The sequence below is a fragment of the Cebidichthys violaceus genome, unplaced genomic scaffold (genome assembly GCF_023349555.1).
Source record: "Cebidichthys violaceus isolate CVI_PGR_0920_01 unplaced genomic scaffold, fCebVio1.0.p SCAF_6, whole genome shotgun sequence".
Taxonomy (NCBI): domain Eukaryota; kingdom Metazoa; phylum Chordata; class Actinopteri; order Perciformes; family Stichaeidae; genus Cebidichthys; species Cebidichthys violaceus.
Genome location: NW_027176816.1, coordinates 2,342,872 through 2,360,251, shown reverse-complemented (window position 1 = coordinate 2,360,251; position 17,380 = coordinate 2,342,872).

The following is a 17,380-nucleotide window of genomic DNA, read 5'->3' as shown; positions in this document are numbered from 1 at the left end:
TCATCACACATCTCCATCCTGCTGAAGAAAGCTCATAAACGGCTGTATTTCTTAAGGAAACTTAAGAAGGCAACATTCCCGTGCCAAGTTCTTGTCAACTTTTACTGCAGTGCAATAGAAAGCATCCTTACTGGAAACATTACAAACTGGCATGGGATGTGTACATCACAGGACATGGAGGGCTCTACAGCGGCTGATTAAAATCAACCAAAACATCATTGGCCGAACCACCAGACTTCAAAACAGCTTCTTTCCTCTGGCTGTGAGACTCCTTCATTCATGACCCCCCCTCTGTATATAATATATTTTTTTTGTTGTTTGTTTTCTTTCCTATGTAGCAAATTGGGAGTACATTTAAAATTTCGTTTTGCAACCCTGTTGTACAACGACAAACAAATCCTTTGTACCCCTTATATATCTCATATTCATGGACCACTTTATTGCCTTTACACAAGCCCTGTAAAGAACGAAGTAAATGCATTCTATAGAAAAAGAGGATGAATACCCTGTAAACTATTTGATTTGGCTATAATATATACTCAAATATAGATTTGTAGCTACTCCTGTTTCTTAAGCATTAAACATACAGTATTTGGCTGTCTATGTGAAATCCTCAGACATGTTTATAGTGCTCTAATCAATGAACACTTTGTGAGAGTCACGTCTGAATAGTGAATCAGTGTATGAATGGGTGTAAATGGGTAAATTCACACCCACACACACCGCTTTGAGTGGTTGAAAGACTAGAAAAGTGCAGTACAAGTACAGTCCATTTACCATTCCCCGCACAGCTTACTGCGGTGCGGAAATCTCAGAAAAATGGAGCCACACGCACCTGGTGTGTAAAGGCCTTAAAGGTCCCATATTGTAAAAGGTGAGATTTTGACGAGAGCCTAAGTGCAATATAAATACTGTAAAAGTATTGAAAGGCTCGATCCATGGAAAAATAGACACAGTCCGCATTCAGAAACTATGCTTTTTAATAAACAAGCCGTAAGTATACGGTTGTGCCACCGTTATACAATATATAAACTATTTCACAGTTTTAAATGTAAACATGCTCAATGTTTTCCAGTTCATTTCCAGTTGCAGTGTATGTGAATTACATCAGCGGAAAGAAAGCAACATGGACCCAAGCACTAACCTAGACACTCAATCCCATTGAAATGTGCTAAAGGGAGCGTTTCAGAAAGAGATGAATATAGGTTTATTCAGACAGACAGCATTAGGGCCCGATCACACTGAGATGCGTCGCAACAGGCAACTCTTCAAAAACGCCCCATGGCAAAGCGAGTCGGGGGAAACAGCTGATGAGCCTGTGGAGCAGGGGTGCATGCGCAACCACGCGATCAAATGTAAATAACAGGGAAAAAATGGATTCAACGCAGACATGGAAGTCTTGCTGTGATAATCGGAATTAAACAACGCTAATATCAGCCTTTTGTCTGCCTTTGTCTGCTCCTACCACATACACCGGCATCAAAACAGAAAGGCAGTGGTGAAGAAGTAAAGTCCGCCTCGCGCTCGATTTGATGCAACGTCGCTCCTGAAAAGTTGAGACTATTTGGTCTTTTATCTGCCTATAAAACCGCTAGAGAAACCGCCGCGCGTGGCGCAAGAGAGGAGTGAGTGCACGCCATGCGAGGCGGTACCATAGGAAAACCAGGGTTTTGTGGGCGAAGCGTTTCTAGGCCTCAAAGAGTTTTTTGATCATTAAGTCATATTAAAATGCTCTAGAATCCCAAAATACAAGCACAAACCTAGAAATAAGCGTAATATGTCTCCTTTAAACCTTACCTCCACCAAGGATGCTCAGGTTCACAGTGTTATGAATGCTTTTGTACATGATGGTCTGGGTTCCTCATTATTCCAGTCATTGTCCTATTGTTGATACATTTCTCTTTTTTTCCCTTTTTATTTTTAGATTTTTTTTTTTTTGTGCATCCATTTAGAGCATTTGCTACTTAGTCATGACAAATAAGTGAAATAATCATCATCATTATTTTTTCTGGTTATTTATCATTTGCCTGACAGAATGTCAAAAGCACTGAATTTCAATTTTGTATTGTTCTGCAGAAAGGCTAATTATGCATGTCTAAGTCTTCAGCTACCGGAACGATTTGTGCTCACGAGGCTGCTCATTGTGGCAGTTCCATGTGTCTGCTGCTGCAGAGGCTCCAGGCATTATTCCACTTCAGCCTGACACCAGTGTCTCATCCAATTCCATCTCATTGCATTAGTCATTAAGCTCGGCACTGACACCACCCATCATATCATTGCCTTAATCACATCTGAGCTCCGCTGTGTACATATGACCATATCATTAACACAGACTTCCATCCCCTCTCTACCCCTCCATCCGTCTATGCCCTTCCATCCTGCTCTCGCTTTTTTTCTCGTCACAGATTTGACCCTGTGTTTCATTCATCACACGCTGTTGTCCAGTATCTCTACAGTGACAAATGGCATTCCCTTTACAGTGATTCATTCAGTGATCATTTGCACTGCCTCGTATGCAAAATTATTCATCCTCAGGGCAGGTTTGTGGGGCGGTGGGGGTAAATAACAGTGATGGAGTGCATTGTGGGTTCTCAACTTTGTGCAAAATGAAAAAATAAATCTCACCATATTTCTACCATTATCCATCCGCCAGAGGAGCGTGATATGATATTGGTGGGATTTTTCTATCTCCTGTCTCCGGGGGTAATGATGAGGGAAGTCTGGCCAGCCACACTGATTATAGAAGGGCGTGTGTGTGTGTGTGTGTGTGTGTGTGTCTGTGTGTAGATAGGTAATAGTCTGTGTGAACTTTGCTGAGGTGGTGATTACAGAAACCCTGTCACCTGTCTAATAGACAACTCCCGTAGATGAGGCCAGGTCTCATCTGCAGCCCTGGGTTCTGAAACACGCTCATGCTTTCATAGCCACAGCGAATGTTTGTGTAGAAATATAGTGATTAAAATAAATCTGGGGATCGGGGCTCAACATCAACTTTTCAATTGTTTATTTATTCAACATTTATTTAACCAGGAAGTCCCTTGAGATTAAAAATTTGAGGGGGATCTAGGAGACCTTTTTAAAGCATTTGCCAGGCTGGCAACCGCAGGTATCAGCTTTTGGTTACCAAAACTGAAAATATGGTTGCCATTTTAAGTTGCCTTGTATTTTGAGTAATTGCTTCCAGTTTTATAACAGTAATATATAAATATAAATAATGTTACAACACATAAATTGGTTGCCAATTTCTCAAAAATGTGGCCAATGGCGTCTTGGCAACTGATATTTGTTTTATATAGAGCTACCTATGCAATGAACCAGACCATCCATCTATTTCTTTATTTTGCTCCAGTTTACTTGCTATGACTAAGTGATTATAATATGGGAATTGACTAATCTAATCCAGGATAGACTGCATTTTTTTCCCCTCTCAACGCGGTGCACTAAAATTGACTGCTTTATTTGCGTCCCATGCTTCCTACACTACACCCATAACCCCATCCACCTCTCTCAAGATGTTGTATACCCAGCTATTTTTAGCCCTGAGTGGAAACCTGCAGAAAGCGTCATTTCTGGACATGAATGCATAAAACGCCTTTTATCTGCTGGATGACTGCATATATACATAGTTGCCTCATAAAAGTGACAGTGTGATTTTATTTGGTCGTCACCTCATATTGTATTCATAGTAGAGCATCACAGTGCTGCCCATATTTTCCCGTTAACATATGTTGGCTGTATTATGGTTTGATTCCCAAAAAATGAGCTACGCTTTCATCTCCGTTCTGATGGATATATGCAGTCTGTTCTGCCGTTTATTGTATTATGTCATCTTAATTTTAGGGCACATTATGATGAGCCACAGTGGTAACGTCATGGTTGAGTTTTTTTTTTCTTTTTTTGAGGAAAGGGGGGTTGTTTGATGGATTAAAGGAACAGAAACTGTGACAATCTATCACTCTGGCGCAACAGAGGTCATTGCATGAAACCTCGCTCTCATTGTAATGCGTTCTGTTGTAACTTGTTCTGAGATACTTTAAGATAAGAAAGATAGTTGGGGGCTGTTCTGTGAACCGTCATTGATTTATCTTGTAACATTGCGGTGGCTCACGAGACGGAATCTAATTTTTTTGCAATAACACAATCATAATGTATAAGCTAGCTAAGCTGTTCCTCATTCTGAATTTAGATTTGATACACCGGATCTTTCTACTACACGGTAAACTGACTGGGTTACCACAACGGGCCGGATTATTGGGATGCCTTAAATCTGTTTTTACACCGTAGTTCAATACCATGTGGAGACTAGCCCATGTGCTGTAGGGGCCTACAGTAGCTATGACAACAGGGATCACTTCCGTGGGCTATGGTGGATTAACCCTATCGGTAAAATGCCCCACTTTAAGGCCTGACTGATGATTGTCACACCCCAGGTCCTCAGGAGACACTGCAGTCTGCTGCAATCAGAGGTTTATATGGAATTAACACAGCTGGAGTTGATGGTAAATGACAGCTGCTGAGTCCCACCGGGGACCCACCTTAGCGAAATAAAGGTATTTCTTCATGCTCTCTCTTCAGCGCGTGAGAGTCTCTGTAATGAGCTTTTCCTGGACACTCAGGTCCTCTGAGATCTTCTGTTGGCTCTCCACACCAACCCTGACGAGATATTACTGCAGAATCAAACATAATTACAGGAACTTGTCAGTACCATCTGCGGTAGATCACTGTGGTTGTAACTGAGGGCTGCAGCTCATGACTATTTTCATTGTCAATTAGTCTGTTAGCATTACAAGTTTGGGAATGTACAAAAGTGGACTGTGTACCGTAGGACTCTTGATGGCATTTCATTACCATCCCGCTTTTTTTCATAGGCACGGAACGACTGCAGGTAATGGTCCTTTTCAAATGACTTTCAAATGGACTTATTGCTAGATGTTAGCGGGGTTAGTGAGAATAATAAACAAAGAGATGGAGTAGATGACTTCAACGGTATTGGTGTTTAGTGGCATAAAATGTAACAATGCAATGCAGCAGTTAATGTGATCTTTTACTTGGCCTTACAAAAACTGTTTCTAATGTGTTGTCAGACTGCTATAAAAGCAACAGGATTTTTTTGGAGCTGTAAATTGACTGGAATACAGTGTTGCATATAAAGCTGCCCATTCAAAACAAGAATCGACTTCTGCGCTGGCCGAGCGGTTGTTGTCTAATGCCAACAGCAGCGACTCCCATCTCTCCTAATATTACTCACAATGTGCTCTGCTAATTTGTACTGTCAAACAGATGTGCTCAAAGTTTGACTTGAACTTTGACCCTTTTTTGCCATCGGCTTATTAAAGGTAAAGAGTGTGAGAATCTAGATGGAGGAGAAATGTATTACACACAACACACAACTGTGTTAAATATATAAAAACATGCGTTCCTATGCACTGGAGGAGGTAACAAATGTCAGTCCTCAAGGGGGCAATATAAAGCTAATAAGAGTGTTTCAATGGCGACAGTAAAGAACACACATGGCGTCTGTGGAGGAATGTGTACTGCTGTAATTACTGCGCAGAGGGAAGAAACACTTAAGGTGGGCTGACCTTTTAAGGTGGACCAGCTATTCTTGTTTTAGTCATATACCGTGTAGCTCGTTGAAATGTCAGGAAGGGATGAACAAATAGTTACCGTTCAAACCAGGCACCAACCTTCCGGTTCTGCCACTGGAAGCCAATGCAGAAGTATCTTAAAAGGGGGCGACTCCTCCGGTTGCAATAGAAGCCTGATTGTATGGAAGTCTATGAGAAAATGCCTCCTCACTTGATTTATTACCTCAGTAAACATTGTAAACTTTAGTTTATAGTCTCAATGGCTAGTTTTAAGTCTTCTTCAATACAGCATGATGTTCATTTAGTACATTGCTGCCGCTACCAGAGCAGCATATGCCGTCTCTATGTAACTCCTCAGCATTCCAAATATGGTAACTACCGTTCATCGGTTGCAAAAAGTCAAGACGACGACGACCGTAATCCAAGATGGCGGCGGTTAAATCGGCGAACTCGAGGTTTCATAACGACAGTCAACAAACCAATGGGTTACGTCACAACGACTACGTCCACAATCATCTGATCTTCAGCAGATCGATCAATCGACTGCTCACCCGACAAAGCAGGGTCATACCGACACCTGGGAAACATTCTGGTTGACAGCTTTGCCTCAGATGGAGAGGTGCTGAATAGTGAGTGGAGGCAAATAGTCGAGGGGACATCTGCCTACAGGATCCTGCATACAAGAGAGAGGGCAACACTGCAAGCTTGTCTTTCAGAGACAATTTCAAAGACAAATTTCTCTCTGAGGCCGCGGTTCTGCCATACGAAAAGGTAGTTACTGTAAGAGAGGCACTCTGCCCTCAGAATGAAAGGCTCATTTTTGTTTCTGTCCATGTTCAGTATTGGAATATCCATGAACTTGGTGTAGGCATAATTTTAATATGATGACAAATCATTGTTGTGTCCTGTTGATTGTACATTTAATAGTGTAATTTTTACAGGTTACACATATTTAAGCAGCCTGCCTTTTTATTTTTTTAATTCATTTTGTACGTCGTATAAAAGTGCAACACAAGGCAGTGAATTCTCACCAAGAGCTGGTTAGGTGTCATAAATGTGCCGATGCATACGGACATGTTCAGCTAAAGCTTCAGAAAACTGGTCAGCCATATTTTTTGGAGCGGAACCCAACATGAAGGGGTCACCTTTCTTTTATTGTTTCGCTATAGCGCCCTCAGCGGCCGCGCTCAGACTGCAGCTCACGCTTGCGATGTGTCGCGCTTTTCAGATGACACATTCTGGAATGCAACGACGTGTGCAATTGAAAAACAATTGCATAGTTGCGTAACCAGTGTTTCTGCAAAGGATTTATTGATTTTTATTTGCTGAAAAAGTTTTGAAGCCTTTACTGTTTTCTTTTTCTTTGATTTTCCAGAAAAAGTTTCCAAGTCAAGTCCCCAAGCTGTCTGACAGACAGAGTCATATTGTTGGTCAAGCTTGACAAACATTGTTCATAACCTAGGAAAAAAAAAAAAAGAGAAAGAAAGTAATTTTATCTGCTTTTGATGAAACTTCCTCTCGCCAGTGATAGCACTGCAGGCCTACTCTGCAGATACAATTATCCAACTGGCCTTCTGACTTAAAGCAATACAACAGGAGGAGAATGACACCAGGTGTTAGAAAATATAAAGCCGAGAAACAATCTTTCTTTTGCAGTCTTATTCTATAAAAAAGGCGGCTTTGTGGGAAACAGAGTAGTAAGAAGAGTATTATATATTTTCCCATACTCAGTTGGGCTTTCTTATAACCGATATTGTACATCCTTTAAGAGTTTCTTTTTGAATTGAATTAATTTATGATGTTGATATAATTTGTGTATTTACCAGACCTGGGTTTGACTACAGCCACTCTTTTCTGAACAAATCTCCTTTGTATTCTACAAGGTAAATGCCAGTGCCACTGTCTGAATGCTAATGACTGCAACTTTTGAAATCTGTTTTAATCAGGACTCAAATGAAGGATCTAAAGAGTCACTACGGTTATATTACATTTTTACATTATAATACCCAGACAACAAAGCTGATTCACATCCAAATACAACAAAAGGAACAGTCCTGAACTAACCAGGCATCTGTCCAGTAAATGTAAGTTTTAAATCCAGTGACCTCAATGCAAGTGGCAGGTCTGTCCTATTAAAAGGTCTCTCCTCCCTGTCTTTGTCTCTGTGTAAACAGATCTTTAAAAGGCGATGAGGTTGCCTGGCCTGTGCTGCTTTATCTGCAATGTTACGATTGTCTAGAGAAGATGACCCCAAGCTATTGATTTGTGATCCCTCATATGAACACACACACAAACACCTACTCTGTTTGGTTTACTTTCACTCTTCTGTTGGCCTTCGAAAAGGTTATTTATGGCCAGCTCATGAGGGTCTGCAGAAAAGGAAGAAACGTGAAATCACCTGTGCGTCGATATCCACGTGAAGCACACGTAATTGCGCGCAGAAAGTTGTGTATGTGGACAATGGAACATTAAGAGAAAGATGAATTGTGGCGCTAAATGCATTACTAGAATAATTACATAAAATAGGTGACATGAAATAATTTAACATATTTTATTCCATCACCGTAGCAAAACGCAGGTCTTCCCTGTGTGTGTGCCGTCTACCGTCTGCCTGATTCCATGTATAAGGGAAATAACTCTTTACAGATACGAAACAGATCAGAGGAAAACTATCCATCTAAACTAAATAATTACTCAAAAAGCCATCTAGACTATTACCACAGCGCAGCCTCTTTTCCTCCACAACCTTGCTATATCTTGTCACTTTGCAGAGGCCTGACTGTGTCAAATCAATGTCAAATTTGAATGTTAATAGAATCTTAAATTATTCAACATGCAGTTTAGCCCATTTGAACTATTCCCCGGCTCCAAATGACTCATCCCCATACAAATAAGGGTCTGGCCTAATTCCAAGGTGTGTTCAATGGTTGGGAAGCAGGAATTAAGTTAAGGGCTGATTCAATTAATAGGACATTTTCCTACTTATTTGCTAATAATAGTTAACATTGTCATTAACAGTTTGTTAAATCACTATTATAAATGTATCTCTACTGTCCTATGAACATATTCTAGTAGTTATACGTGTATATATTATAGTTAAATCGTGAGACTACTTCAAAGGTAAATATTATGAAGCATTGCTTATATATTGTTTAGAGAAGATGTCAAGCAGTCAAGCCCAAAGTCTGGGTCGTGACCCACATTTTTAATTGATTTTATTAGTGTCGCCAAATAAATTTGCAGAATTTCTTCCATAGTCTTTGATTTCATACTTAAATCTACACTATACTACTATACTACTGTACAGGTGTACTGTTTCGTGAACCCACCGCTGGTCTCCTCCTCGAGGTTGAGCTCTTTCAGAGTGGGAACCTCCACGCTGGTGTGGCGGAGCGGGTTTTCTCCTCATAGGCTGCAGAGTCTCTGATGTCAGGGTGTGTTTCCGGGGATAAACACTGATGATGGATCAACACAAACATCATGTTATATACAGTAATGTACATTTAGATAAGCCCCGCTTTCACGATGCAATTTTCTCAGCCACAGGTCTTGAGAAAGTTATGGTTAGCTTGCGCACTAATTTATGATCTGCATTATCAGTATTGCTTATCCCCGGAAACACAGAGTCTCTGCTCTAGCCTGGATACATAGGGGTAAAAATGAAATAACACATTGATTAATAAATAGATAAAAGACAAAAGCATTGAATCATAAATTAATAAACTTTAAAAAAAAATTAAAAAATCAATCAATATAAATAAATAACAAATTAAATAAATGACAAAGTTAATGAAAATAAAATAAATAGGTAAAATAAAACTCTAAATTAAGTAGATTCATTGATAAATATGGGAATGAATACAAAGGTAAATAGATGAAGAAGCACAGAAATAGCACTTATGTCACATTTATCAATTACTTGTATCAAATAATTACATATTTATATTTGAGTTTGGCAGGTTCTGTCCTTCATAGTTAACCCCACCTAAAAACATGTATTTTGCCTGATTTATAAAGTATTTAAGATATGTTTATATGTTTTCAACAACACATACGTAAATCAAAGTTGTGCTGTATCAAACATACATCTCTGTCCTCTCAAGATGTACAGATGAGGCCTGTTGTGAATGGGGTCGCAATGTTTTTTACTTTTAAAAAGTAGCTCCCAGCTTTAACTCATGCTTCCTCCTTTTACAATGAGTGTTTGAGTTTCACTATGACAGAGCAACTTTCTCTCAATAAAAAGTTTTGACATTTGCCAAAATAAGCATATAGCTGCTCTACTTTATGTTAGAATCCTTTTGTAGCTTGTTAACTGGAACATTCTTTGAGTCGCAGGATGACAGTGCTACAGGGTAGATTGCACCTCTGCACACACCATTGTCACAATCTTCAGTTAGACGACGAGGGCTTACTTCCCTATTTCACAGTGACCCTTCAATGCACATTCAATGCCATAATCATTGCAGCATTACCCAGAGGTGTCCGTGTCAGTTAGTGTGTAAAACATAACAGCACAACTAATACAGATGGTACAAGTCAGAGCCACTTCAACTTTTTCTGAATGTATTCAATTGTTTCACATGTGGGGGGGGGGTAGTGGTATTTTAGATGCAAGGAGAATACTAATAACAAGTGTGGTGTTTTTTTTTATCAGGATGAAAGAGGATGAAATGTCATTGGTGAGGAACAGCGGCTGACTGATGTGGACTGTGAATGGGCCAGTGGCAGCATCTCGCAATATGATTTATTATTGCAAAGAAAAAGAGCTGGAACTTTTCATTGAATCACAGAGAAATCATTTATCACTTTTATTAGTCTCAAGTATTTGGTTGGATATTCAGCCTGGAGCCATCCAAATAAACACAGAGGGGGAAGTCGGAGAGATTGGACCCCTAATGGCTGCGGCAGAGAGGCAGATTCTGATATGTTCCAGATGTTTTATGATTAGACATAATAGCCTTCTTGAAATGGCAACTGAGGCTATAGCCAGAAACTATTAAACTGTCTACTTGCACCCATTTGAGAACAATGTACTGCCCCGGAGAATACTAAACATCTATCATGTAATTAGGGGGCCTGTACACCATATGTAAGATCAAGTCTATCTGAAGTCCCGTACACAATAAAATGACAGTGAATGGTGGTGGGGAATGGCAGTCATTATTATTCTTACATCCATCTGTTCACGTCACATAATCGCATCAATTGCCCGCTCCTCTAACAATAACACACAGACAACCGCACTAAGGCGTTAGACATCTGCTGGTTGAGACACCAGAGTTACAATTCAGTTACAATTTCGCCACAAAAACGGACTCTGTTCCGCTGTTTTCTTTCAATCAGGCGACATCTTAATTCCACAGGGCACAACCCCGACACCAGTAATCGGCTTTGACGTTATGTTCCATTGAGATGCAAACGAATGGTGACAAGTCCTTTTGTAATCCATCAAACCTGTGCTTGGACTTATGAGATCTTTTAGCCAGCTGGTCTGAAATGCTTCGGCACATGTCTGTGACTTTGTAACACTCCAACAGGCTGGCTGCGTCCCTGTTTTATGTCGTCTTGACCTTGCCGGTAGTTTCCCACTGTTCCATATGCATGCTTTGATGAAACCACGTGTCACTCTTAATGCTGTCGGTGCGCTGTCATGTCAATTTGAAGCTTTAAAATATGTGACAAGCTTTGAAAACAACAAAGCCCCCACACTTCAATCAAGCAAATAAAACACACTTACACAAAGGCAGACACAAGCAGCAAATCCACAAACACGCCCATGCGCCCAGTCTTTGCAATCATGTGCAGACACACAGGATATATAAAAATAGAGAGGGACGGAGTGTCAAAACAAAAATTGTCACATTAGGCAAGATGAGGCATCTCAGCAATAGCCAGTATGCAATGTTTCTTCCCTGCGGCACAGTCATTTAATGGACGATACCCGACAGCGGACGGACAAATATTGGATTTCTCCATCTCGCTCAGTACATAACTAGAGGGGTTCACATTCCCTTCTCCACTCTGTCTACCTCCTTTATCCCCCCCCCCCCCCCAAATTGCTCCTGCGCTCATTACCTCGGCAGGATTGATGTTTTCTTTTCATAAAGCACCAAGCTGATATCCCCCGGATTCAGAATTAATAAAATATGAAGGACATTAATATTCCCAGCATTCACATTTTGCTATTATTGCAGAGGTGCTAGTGAAGCCCCTGACTCGCCCAGCCCTGTCAATCACCCTCCAGGTACGCTGCTGCCTCTCTGCCCCAGTCAGGCAGGAGGTGAGCACCGCTGACAGACTTCAAGCGGCTCCCTCAAGGGCACTAAAGGGCAGGTGGTGACATGGGCAGTGCATGTCTCTGCATTTAGGACTTCCTCGTTTTAAGGTAGACCACGTTAAGAGGGCCGAGGATCATTTTATGTCTTTGGTGATTTGTTTGGAATTTCACTGATCCTTCAGTTTTTGATAGTAGACCGGCAGGAGAGAGTATACAGGTCTTTATTTCCCATGTTTCCGTGCATACGCATCTGCTTTCCTGTAAAGTATGGTGGTATTAGGACGTGCTGATGTCGGCCCTGCTTCTTTTCTTTTTTTTTTACAATAACCATGTCCCTAGCTCATGAATATATCTGTAACTTTGCAATATTTAGCTGCACTTTCCTCAAGGACTTTTCTTCTTTTTAATGTCCTCCCATTCAGCCCCATCTTTTTCCTCTTTCACCTGTCCATTCATCTCTACGCTGCTCAGCCACACACACAACTGGGCCCACTGACCCGGAGAAGTTTCCAGAATCGAGTGATATTTACACACACAGGGGGAGAGACGAGGAAAGAGAACGAAGAGTGGGAGAATTACGTGAGTCAGAAGTTACTTCACATTCTCCAAAAAGAGAAAAGTGGTCAGCAAGACCAGAGTCTTTAACCAAGAATGGACAGACTCTTATCGGTTAATTCTTCCCATGGAAGGTTCATAACCAGTGTGTCTCACATGTTCAAAGGCCGTGGCGATAATTCAAAGCGGTAATGTGAAGCGCCTCTACGAGACAAAAGCACAACTCTTTGGAGCAAACGTACCTGCTCACATCTGAAATGAAGTCACAGATAATAAACAATCCAAAAGCCCAATATGATCAGAATCCTAACGCATGTATTCACTGACCAACTATGATGTTAACAGAGGGGAAACAAGTGGTTTCAATTACCACAGACAAAGTCCCTGCACACACATTTCTCTTTTTAGAAGATGAGAAAAATATAATATGTTTCACATCACTTCACACCTGAATGAACTGAATTTAAAGCTTCAGGGCAATTCAATTATTTTTTCTAAAATTAAATACTTTATTTTAAAATGCACATTTTTTTCAAAAGCTTTCTGTTATTTAATGTATTCTTTAATCCAACCCTTATTTTACTTGAAGCGAGAGAAGGCCATTTATTCATTATTAGAGTATGTATTATTTATAATTCATCCAGTTCAATTTGAAATCTGACAATATATATTGTTGAGATATTATTCAATTGAACTTTCTTTATTTCATTGACAGTCAGTTGTTGACTACATACAGATGTTAATACAACTGCTAGGCTACTTCAATATATATATAGCTCAAGTTAGACATCACTGTGATGTTCTGGACCTTTGCATGAGGAAATCCTCTCAGACTGGACCTCGTTGAACTTTAATTGAACACCCCTGCTCTACACACTGAACGTCGTGTTAATGTATGCGTGCCTGCGACCAATTGCGTTTGACCTTGAGGTTAAAAGATGGCGGGGAAGGCTGGCTATCTACAGTTATGAGTGACAGGTGTTTCTGCTTTTATTTATCCATTGGCCAGGCCACCAGAAATTCTCTTGGTGCTCCCAATAGCCAGTCCGGGCCGGCTCCATAATATCTAAGAATGTATAAGTGTCCATACGAACCACACAACGGGAACATAAATACTGCATTTTAGTATATTTATTGTTGAACAGAATATCATGACGATGATTAGAAATACATAAGAATGTTCATGTGCCTCATTACAATTTTAATTTCTCCGAAACTTTTCTCTTCAAAAATCAAACAAAGCCATTTTCCTTTGTCTTTGTTTTCACCTAGCAAGCAGACTGGACAAAGGAGTATTCAGAGAGAACTAGATGTGCACATATAGCATCGTCTGATTTGCTCGTGTTGCTCTCTCATTGTAGCGCAGCTTGTCCAGCGCTGTGGCTCTAGGTGGGTTTGTCTGACAGTCTTTAAACATGACAGATAAGAGAGAATAATTAATTTATCAGAGCAGACCAGGCTTTAATCCCTGGTGTCCTGGTGATAAGGGAAGGTTTCTTCTCCCCTGATCCCTTTGCCGATAGGGGCTTTTTCCTTGGCGGTTTCCCGTTAATAAGCCTGTCAAAGAGGCACACGACTCTGGGCTCTGTCCTGTACAGGTTATCTTGCCGCCACACGTTCCCATCTCCTCCCTGACAGCCGACAGCAGCCGGGTCGCTGGGCCTTTGAAACCCAGGGAGAGCGGGGCCTGTGGGCGTCTCTCTGAGGCGGCCCTGTCATTTAAACCAACTAATTCAAACATCAGGTGGGTCCGAACCCACAGGAGACTTGGTAGAAAGGAGAACACAGACTGACAGACCAATGGACAAACGTCACTCGCCGAAAGCTGAACTTTAATAATTCTCTTTTAGGGTAAATAAAAATGTAGGCTTGTTTAGGACAGCTTTTCTCGCTTTATGCAGTTCCTACCTGTGTGTGTGTGTGTGTGTGTGTGTGTGTGTGTGTGTGTGTGTGTGTGTCTCTCTCTCTCTCTATCTCTCTTTGAGCTCTTAGTGAAATTGACTGGTTGCTTGTGAGATGAAATAAGTGTGGACATTTGTCATCCTGCTATAGCATGAAGTGTATGTCTAAATGGTAGAATGATGAGATCGGCGTTGAAGCCGTGTCTGGCAGGAAATATGGTAATGATATGGCAAAAGTCTGTAGCCTTAGGAAGATGGAATTTACAGTATGTGCGCAGTAAGCAGCTTCAAATGGAATAACTCAAAGCGTATTTAAGTATAAACTGCTGTTTATTGTGGAAAAAACTGTTTTTTTGAATGTCTTGCCAGTCTACATAAATTGAACAATATTTCTTTCATAATGCTGAACCATTTGGTTGGGGACAGACAAACAATTGAAGCTAAATCTTGAAGACATACTGTGGATATTTACACCAAATTGCAGATGCAACAGTGATAGTGACTCGTTTAGCTTTTAATTTGGAGGCTGAGTGGCCCGCAGAGTGAGTAAGGAGGACAGTGCGTATCTCAGGGGACCAGCAGGATGTCTGCTAAGTAGCAGCGTGCGGGGTGGCCTTCGCACTGTGGTGCACTTCATCATTTCCCTACAGCCTCACCTATTTTGCAGGCTGACTGCATGCATTATCATATTTTATGTGGGTCATGAAAAGCACAAAGAAGTTGCCCTGCTCAAGAGAATTTGTGTGTGTTTGTGTGTCAGGGCTGCCACTACCACATTTTCTATTGAATAATCCAACCATTAATCTTCCTTAAATTTTCCATTTAATACATTTTTTGTAATTGACAACCTGTATGTCGTTGTATGATGCCGTACAAAACTAAATGTAGACAAAAGTATTCTTGTTAAAGTGCAAAACCGTAGGTTGTGCTCTTATTGAGATATTTCTATGTGCATTCTGCACATGCAAAAAAATATGCTCCCTATGATCTTAAATTATGCATTGAGTCAGTAGTGGTAATTATTCTGCAGTGGTAGGATTATTTGATATTGATCTATCAGAATCAGAATGGCTGTTGATTCGCACTACAGAAGCATTTTTTGACAAAGCAGCATAAATCGTCAGATTTATAATGATAATAAAAAATATTTTTTTTGGGGGGTTTGAGCCCCCGAGGGACAGAACTCTATTGAGTTTGTGGCCGTGCTGCAGTGACACAGAGCTGGTTGTAAACACTGGCAACATTTCCCTCCAAACACTGATTCAATGCTATTTCTAAAAACAGCAGCCAGATGACTTAATGGCTTTATGAGGACCAAAGATTACAGAAAACATCAGCTTTGACTCCAAATATTGATCTCGTCGCATTTTCAGCATCAGCATCATAGATAGCGCCTAATAATTGCAGCAGTCCTAATGTGTGTGTGTGTGTGGAAGAATTGCACTTTACAGTTAGAACTCCAGAATGATGATGGTATCACCACATCAGACGTCTTCTGTTATACCAACCCATATATACCAACCCATATATACCAATATATGTTTTTTGAATCTACTCTTTGTTTTATTATAGATCTTGTGTACAGTTTTTTTTTTTTTTATCTTTAAACCAGCAGACCAGTTTACGCACAACAATCAAGTCAAGGTCAGTTCTCAATGATTTACTTTGTGTCCTCGCTCTGCCAGTCTGTCTCTGTCTATTTGTCTGTCTTCTGGCTAACTGGAGCACTTCAGCTTTTTCGATCTGTCCAGAGCAGAAAAAAAAAAAAAAAAACATTTAGCCAATGCCTGCTCCTTATCTCTCTCGCTCTTCTAATCTTCTGTGAGCTGCAAGAGTGGAGGCAGAGGGGCTGTCATTGTCCAGGGATGTGAACCTGCAACCTTTTCAATTTCACCCCGCGCTTTAAAGCCCTTCCGCCTGGACGATCGCACGTCCTGGACAAAGGTGCCATTTGCTTTTCATTTCCTCCACGATAAGAGAGGAGAAGAGAAGTATTGTATATTGTAATGCTCCCTCACCTTTCTGACATCGGCAAAATTGAGGTGCAGGCGAAAGATCAATACAAATTAAAAGTAAATACAGGAAAGGCAGTGAAGAAGAGGAGATACATTACCATGTTTGGAAATCCATTTGCTCTGGTTCTCTGGACCACAATGGTTTTGTTTGTTCAAGAAAAGATGGGGGCAAAATTGGAAAGTTAAAAAGCTGAAAACTTAAATTGAGATCTTTTCATAATTTAATTTAAAATGAAATGGAAATTAGTGACTTCACCACATCTGGCACCAGGCGGGAGCTGGTGTCACCAGTAAGCTGTGATGTCATTCCTCATCTGGCCTGGACTTTAACTGGGGTCCCAGCTGTGTGGTCAATGTTGTGGAGAAATCGTGTGTGTTTTTTACCCACTGCTGCTTTTCTTTTTTGTGAAATGAGCCATGCTGCTTTAGCTTCCAGTCTTGATTTATTGCAACATCTTTGCATTTTTCCAAGCAGACATTCCACTATTCACCATTTCACTTTGCTCTCCTGGCATCTTCTCCCCACTCCTCTGCTGCATTATAGGAAACCTGCAACCTGATATTCTATCATTAAAGTAGCAATATCCTACACAACATTAAGCAAATTGCATCTGGCTGGCAGCATGTTCCAGTGTCTAAGCACACCTCACGGCGTGGCAGGTGGCCTTGCATCGATCAAGCGCAGCACTGCCAAGATTGGTCGGCAAAGTGTGGGAAATGGCTGCTCATGGTAATTGTGTTTCTCTTCCCACTATTCTGTTCCTCTAACTGTCCTGCATTTCCAAACGAATGGCTTGATGATGTGGCACCTATCCACAGGGGTATGAAGATGCTCTGTTTATTTGAACATCTACACTTTGGTTGTGTCATCTCCCGGTGTAAATGTAGAGGAACAGCATTAAAACACTGAAAGAGCTAAGACAGGGGTCGGCAACCCGCGGCTCCGGAGCCGCATGCGGCTCTTCAGCCCCTCTGTTGCGGCTCCCTGAGGCTACATCCACACTAACGGAAACGATCTCCGTCCACATGGCGTTTCAGCAT